Here is an 8,302-nt window from a genome sequence, read left to right as displayed (position 1 = left end):
ATGGTTCTAGAGAACAGTAGTACCCTCCACTTCCAACTGTAGCTCCTTGGCCCTGAGATTCAAGAGTTCAAAACTGGTGCACTATACTAGACTGGACTAGACTAGAAGTATAGTACATCGCACTACTAGTTGAGAAAAAGTAGTACTAGTACTGCTACAGTATGAGTACGTACTCCTCCGTCACATAATGTAAGACATTTTTTGACACTAGTTGGCGTGTACAAAAAATAGCAAAAACAGACCCAAAAATTCTTAATCCACGCCAAAAACTACTACCTAGTGCCAAAAATTTCTTACTAGTGCTATTATTTACAGTATAATGCAATCCCATAACGTTCCATAATTCTAGTACTAGTAGTAAATAGTAGCCTCACCCCTTCGCTAAGGAACGATCTACAGTTGGAAGGGACAAGGCCCTACGGTTACTACGCTCTTATCTCCTCCTCACCAGTTCCCCTCCCCCGAAGAGAAGGCACTTCGTTGCTGCTCCCATGGATTCGCCAGGAGGTTCTCCTCCTTGTTGGGGCTGGGAGACCTTGGACGACGATCCTCTGGGAGAAATCGCACGTCGCTCCGACGTCCTCACCGCCGCAAGACTCGGTGCTTCCGGCACCAACTTTTTCAAGATGGTGCTTAAACAGGCTTGGGAAAAGGCCATGCTTGTTGGTCTTCCATGCGTCCTCGAGGAGAAGGTTCTTCTATGGGACAATCCTTCGAACAGTCCACCGCTCCCTGGCCATGGTTGCACGTTGACTCCGCTAGAGTTGCCGACGTTGAGAGGTAGTTGGATTTTGTCCGATGAGCAGGTCAGTAATGGAGTTTGATCATGTAGTACTTAGTTATTCCATTTCCATCCCGTAATTTCTCTGCTGCCCACCGTCTTATATATAGGTCTGGGTCGGTGCCAACAAATATTGGCTTGCATACCTCCGGCCGGATACCACCATCATTTTGCACAACATCCACAGTAGTGCGGCTGTTCCGTTATACCCCTTCTCCACCATTGGGATCGGCCTTCTGGACTGGCTGGGCTTGAATACATATGATGATGCCTACATGAGATTGAAGAAGATAACAATTGCGGACCCACCGACAAAGCGATGCGGCTACGACAATTACTATCTCAACACGGTGTTCGACATAAGGATTGCCATGAATGCAAGAGGCAGTAACGGCAGAGGCTGGCGCATGTTGGCGGCGGCAGATTTGTACCCCTACACGTTCGAAGATGCCGTGCGCCATCTAGGCCGCATCTTCGCGATGACAAGCCAGGGGACTTGTTTCATCTGGTTGCCATCCTACAGTACGGGAGATTACAAACGGAATGCACAAACCATCATTTGCATCCGTAACGGTACTCCATTATTTTGCATGGACCAGTCATCCCCCGATCAAAGTAAGATCACCGACCCTGGATGTGCATTTGCATCCGGGATTCGGTCTAACCTGGAACCTTGTAGCTGACTTTGGCATATTGGGATCAACTATCTTAGCAGTCGTTACCCATGGTACCACTGATGTGCAACATGGTCACACAATCTACCACGATCGGACCGTCACCATCTACCCAGGTATTCCATTTTTTTAACCCTCTCGCCTTCTCTTTCATTGTTGTACTAGTAGTATTCTTAGTAGTACTAGTAGGAGTACTTTTTACCTTGGAGGACGCATATAGCTAGCTAGGCCCTTGAAGACTTGAACCCACTAGCTGCCACCATTTTTGTTTTTCCATGTCTTACTATCTCATCCATGTAGCCAAGAGTGGCTATCTATAATAAGCAGGTTATTTTACTTCCTCTATACCGGAGTAGTACCATTTGCTGCACAATATTACTGACCGCCATATTTGAGCACAACATTATTATGCATGGACCTTGACTATGTATGTCACCATGTGTCCAGATCTGAGATGCCGCGTGTACCGGATGAACGGTGCCAAGTTTGACCCCCGTGATGCTACGAGGGTGCCGAGGAACACTCTAGGAGAGTACTCGCTTTTCATTGGGGACAGCTACCCCATTGTGAAGCGGATGCCACCTTCCGTGCATGACACGGAAGGCCTGCCGTTCATGAAGCATGGTTGTGTATTTAGTGCGCACTGTGGGATCAACGACATGCTGGGACACGCTATCCCTGATTTATGCCGCTTCAGCTTGGATGAGTCTCCATCATGTGGAACCGGACTAGAAAGCTGCGACAATGATTCCCGTTGCCCACCGCTATGGATCATGCCATCCATGAAGAACACCTGGGACTGGAACCTAGAGGAGGACATGTAGCCCATCTATAACGTGTAAGTGGAGTACGGTAATTGTGAACGGTAGCGTTGTGAATATATGTAGACTAGTCGTGCACAAATTTATCACATGAATTGGAGATGAACTTGTGTGGCATACTGGCATTTGTCCTTTAGAATTTATTACTAGTAAATGTGTTATGTGTATGTGCAACTTGTGTGGTTGTTGCACGGGCTCCAACATGCTCTTTGAGAAAAAAAGGTGGCACAGCTTTGGATATACGTGACGTGGCAACATCATACAGTAGCATCGTTCGCTATAGTTGTAGTACACTCCTACTAGGACGATAACTCCTATAAAACCTTACACTTGGCTCTTTGCCTCTTCGGGAGGTACAACAGTTCATACTCGTGTGAACCTTGCACTTGGCTCTTCGCCTCTTCGGAAGGTCCAACAATGATGATACTACAGTACAATATGCTTCTGGCAATCTGACACCGATTGAACTGTTGCACGTCCACCGCGAGGGCGAGGGCGAGGGAGAGGGAGATGGAGAGGGCGCTGTCGGTGTCAAAACCGGCGGATCTCGGGTAGGGGGTCCCGAACTGTGCGTCTAGGCGGATGGTAACAGGAGACAAGGGACACGATGTTTTACCCAGGTTCGGGCCCTCTTGATGGAGGTAAAACCCTACGTCCTGCTTGATTAATATTGATGATGTGTGTTACAAGAGTGGATCTACCACGACATCAAGGAGGCTAAACCCTAGAAGCTAGCCTATGGTATGATTGTTGTTCGTCCTATGGACTAAAGCCATCCGGTTTATATAGACACCGGAGAGGGCTAGGGTTACACAAAGTCGGTTACAATGGTAGGAGATCTACATATCCGTATCGCCAAGCTTGCCTTCCACGCCAAGGAAAGTCCCATCCGGACACGGGACGAAGTCTTCAATCTTGTATCTTCATAGTCTTGGAGTCCGGCCGATGATGATAGTTCGGCTATCCGGACACCCCCTAGTCCGGGACTCCCTCAGGCGCTGTAGTCAAAACCCTCTCCTCGTCCTGCGAACCACTGCACGCGTGGGCGAGGGAGAGGCGTAGTCGGCAAGCTTCTCCTCATTCGACGAGTTGACGGGACACATCAAAGTAGTACTAGTACTAGTAGTCCATAGTGCGTCCTTTCCGAATAATATGGCTTAATTTGAAACGAGAAAACTACACTTGCGGTCAACGTATGTAACAATACGCTCTTTACGGTCACTATATATAGTTTTGCGGTGATTATACGATCACTAGCTCATTGTAGAGCACCGTATGGCACCCTACTGACCAACCACATAGTCGACGTGGCACTTTGTTGACTGGTTAAATTGTCACCTGGTTTCAGGGTCCCACCTGTCAGTTGGCAGAGCAAAGAAATCAGTTAAACAAAACTTTACGCAGGCACGCCCGGAGTCCAACCCTTGCGCGCGAACCACCCTAGTTGTGTATGTGAGTGCATGCACGTGTACTCCCTCGGTCTTCTAACAAAGAGTGTACATCGGCTATAAAACAAAGAGTGCAGTACATGATGTACATCTACACTTCCAATGCATTTAGCCTTTAATCTAAATCGATATTGATTGACTAATGCACCAACTTGTGCTCTAGGTATAGTCTACATGTCTATGCTTAATTACAGCATGCAACGGCCTTCATTTAATCTTCTTCTCTCAATGGTCGTATGCACACATAAGTCTGCTACTTTCGGGCGTTAATTATGCCCTGGTCAATGTGTAAATCTCTAAATGTATAGTCTTTCACGGACGTAGGGAGTAGGTTGAGCACTTGAGCATGAGCATGTGTGTTGCGTCGTGTGCTGTGTGCCGCATGGGTGCGTGAGTGTTGTGTGCGTCCATGTGTACGTGTGAGTGTTGCATGTTGCATGCATGCATGCATGGGGCTTACTCCCTCCCATTGACATGTTCATATTACAAGCTTCCTTTGTTCCCTCCATATGGTGATACTCCCTCTGTTCCCAAATATGGAGTAAAGGCCTCCCTCTGATCCCAAATACGGAGTATTTGTCTTTCTACAGATTTCAACAAGTGACTAGGTACGGAGCAAAATGAGTGAAGTGAGCGTAGAGGCATAGGGATACTGTAGAAAGGAAGTCTTTGCGATCCATTATTCCCCATCTCAGTCAGAGAGAACTATTCAACTAGTCTTCACAGTGAAGTGACAATACAGGCTACAGCAGATGGGACACGTAATTAATAAGCTAAACCAGCGTGTTGGTGTTACTAAATCAGCCTTACCCAGTACTGCCATCATGTTTGCCAGTAGAGCACACTTCCGCAAATACGCCTATGCACCTCTGTCCTCCATTAACTGGCATATGGGCCCTCTTGTGGTCGACCCACATGTCATCGGTGTAACTATTTACACTCCGAAGGACGGTATATCCTGGTAGTAGTACTAGTAGAATTGAGATTTAATGCACTTTCTTCCCCGTCTTCCACTCTTCTTCCTCCTCTCTTCCCCATTGTCGGCCGCACGCCATTTACCCCCGCTCACTGCTCGCCCGCCCGCGCCATCTTCCTTGGTAGCTGGCGCGTACCATATCCCCCCGCTCACTGCTCGGCCACACAAGGAGAAGCTTCTTTGCTCGCCCGCCCGAATCCACTTCCCCGCTGGCTCGCAGGCACCAAAAACCCCAATGGCAGAACCGACTGACACGCAGAGCCGCAATTGGAATTCCCTCCCTGATGTTCTCTTGGAGCAGATCTGTAATCATATGGACCTACTCAGCACCGTCCGTCTAGCCGCATGCTCGGTGTCTTTATACCGTATACTCATCTGCAACCGGACGGCTCTTTTCAAGACACCCTGCTTGCTGATGCCCGATCCTCGCAGGTGGCCCAAACACTGACTTGACAATCCTACAGAGGTTGCCGTGGTGCCCCTAGACATGCTACCACTACCCATCCACCTGTCCTTCATGCGTGGCCACTACTGGGCGGGCATGAAGGCCAACTGGATCGTCCTCATCCACCAATCGCGTAGTCTGTGGCGTCTCGTGGATATCTACACCCAGCGAGAGATCACCCTTCCATCGTTGGATACCGCCGCCATCGAGCCTCGCGGCCCGCCGGACACTCCTGCCTACTACGCACAAGACGTCTCAAGCTTTTGGCTCGACCTCTGTTTGCTGAAAGTTGTAATCTGTGAAGTGCCCACACCATCAGAATACTACATGGATTACAAGCCCATTGCATTGTCCAACATGGGATTAGTCTATCTGGAATCCGATCGCCATACATGGTTATGGCTCATCATCAATCATGTTGAGGCAACATTTCTATCTGATGCTATAGTGCATGATGGCATCGTTTACGCGGTCGATGCACAGATTGGCTGCCTATACTGGTGGAATCTATCATCGTGTAATTGTTCTATCTCATATCATCTTTACCTTATGAATACGACTGCCTGTTTATTGTTACAAATTTAGAATAAATAGTATGTCTATAACCACATCATTGCTATATGTTCCTCTCATTTCCTAGATTTTTATGACCACACATGTTATTGTCAGAGTTGATATGAGAACAATTGGCATCTAATGATTGTTAGAATACATATTATGAGCATAACATCATGATTGCTATATGTTACTCTCGTTTCCAAGATTTATAATAACGCATGTTATTGCTTAGAGTTGATATGAGAACAGTAGTAGTAAGTGCTATGGTAGAATATGAGTAGGCTCTGTCATAGCTGTTTTCCTCTCATTGTTACATGATGTTTGAACCATGACATATTGCTAGAATATGAAAGCCATTGGCTTATTTTTTTAACTTGGGGTATGATTATGACCACGGCATTGCAATTCTCTGTCTATGATATGTGTCACTGTTATAATAATCTTAATTCCAAACATACTCTGAACATGATTGTTTATTTTTGTCCTTTTGGTCTCCAATTTGAATTGTTGCAGCAGACGCAAATGCGCTAGCCTTCATGATTCCAGGACCTGGAACCATACCAGCCGATGGGTGGTGGTTTATCGCTTGTTCAGCTTACGATGGTCATTTGATGCTCATTCGCATGTACCAAATTGACCAAACCATTACATCAAACCACATGCAGTACAATGAGTGGGGCATTCGTGACATTGATGGCTATGGCTGCTTCATGTTCGAGAAAGATCCCAGCTCCGTTGGGCCAGGCGTATTCAACTGGAGGCGGGTTTACAGCCTCGGCAACCACTCCTTGTTCCTCGGGCTCAATTATCCGATCATCCAAGGAATCATCGATCATATCACCGGCGATGATTACCGTGCTATGCAACTTCCATTCGCCAGGGGGGACTGTGTTTACACATCATACCATGGCTTTCATGAATTACCATATCCAGAGATTCGTCGACACAGCTTGTTGCCAGATAATCTTCAGTGTGTGAAAGGCATCAAGCTTCCATGCGATGGATGGCTTTTGCAAACCCGACATGCAGTGATGTGGTTCATGCCAACAGAAAATATGCACAACTTGATTCGTGCTAATATCTAGACTGAGCCATGTATTCTGCTGCTGTAGCACGACCCTCCTTTGTTGGATATTATGTACTATTGTTAGTTTGAAGCACTCCTCTGGTTTGAAGGATAGATACCTTCCTGGGATCAAGTGCATCCTAACTCAAGTGCATCCTACCAATTAGGCTTCAAGTGCGTACTTGTTAGATAAACTATGTATAAATTGTGACACTAAATATGACTAGTAAGTAGTACAGTAGCAGTACTAGTATACGTCGGTCAAATTATTCATCATGTCCAGTTTCAAAAAAAATATTCATCATGTCCACCCATTGAATTTACGCGACAACATGCTGCGCGTGAGGTGACACAAGAATCCCGGAGGCGTGTTCGGGTATTCTGGACTTCAGCTTTGGAGTACCACTTATTTGTCAAAATCTTTCATCATTCACTTAAAACAGTCGATTGATCATACATTGAGTACCATATAACTGGAATTACCGATGCAAGTCGAAGAAGGATTGGCCGGTGCTGCCGGCTGGCGTCAAGTTTGATCCCATGGATCAGGAGCTGATCGAGCACCTTGAGGCCAAAGTGAGTGTTGACAGCGCGAGATCTCACCCTCTCATCGATTTATTCATACAAACCATCGACAGTGAGCACGGCATATGCTACACCCAACCTGAGAAACTTCCAGGTAAGACACCGATCGGCCGTCTACTTGCACAAACATATTCCTTTGTTTATAGCTCTATTTTTTTAGATGCAGACCTGATGAAGCAATTACAATTTGACAGTTAATAAAAAGTGAAACAATTGACTGCAACATGCCAAAGATGTTATGAAAATTCCAACTACGTACACTAAAACCTGTATTCGACAATACTGCAGGTATCACAGTGAGTGGCCTAAGGAAGCATTTCTTCCAGCACAATTCCAAGGCATTCAAAAGGGGCACGTGGACGCGTCGCAAGATACAGTCGGAGTGCGGCATGCACGCGATGTGGCACAAGACCGGCAATACCTTGCTGGTGATGGTCAACAGCCGGTAGACGGGAGCAAAAAGGTTCTGGTGCTGCACACCAACAAGAACTTCGACTAGCAGAGGACCAACTGGGTGATGCACCAGTACCACCTCGGGGACCTAGAGCAAGAGAAGGAGCGGGAGCTGGTCCTCTGCAAGATTTTGTACCAGACGAACACTAGGGCCAGGAGTAAAAAGATTATAAGTTAGTTTGGTATTGGTAGTTGTACTACCGTGTCGTCCGCAAGTTGGTATTGTTATTAACTATCTTTTGGTATGAACTTGCATTTGCTTCCAACGATCATGCCGACGGTCGACGTGGATATAAAGCTAAATCATTTGTTTCAAAACAAATTTTTAGGCACCTGATTTTTATTTGATGGGTAGCATAAGCACCTACCGTTCAAATTCCCAGTTCTCCAATTTTTTTGAAACAAGTTCATGCACTTATTATCACGATGAAAAAACAATATCCCTGTTGCATCCCAGTTATCAGTCTGTACTTGCAGAATTCTCTTGTTTATTCA

Source organism: Triticum dicoccoides, chromosome 7B, assembly GCF_002162155.2.
Source record: "Triticum dicoccoides isolate Atlit2015 ecotype Zavitan chromosome 7B, WEW_v2.0, whole genome shotgun sequence".
NCBI classification, from domain to species: domain Eukaryota; kingdom Viridiplantae; phylum Streptophyta; class Magnoliopsida; order Poales; family Poaceae; genus Triticum; species Triticum dicoccoides.
This window is presented reverse-complemented; position numbering follows the sequence as displayed.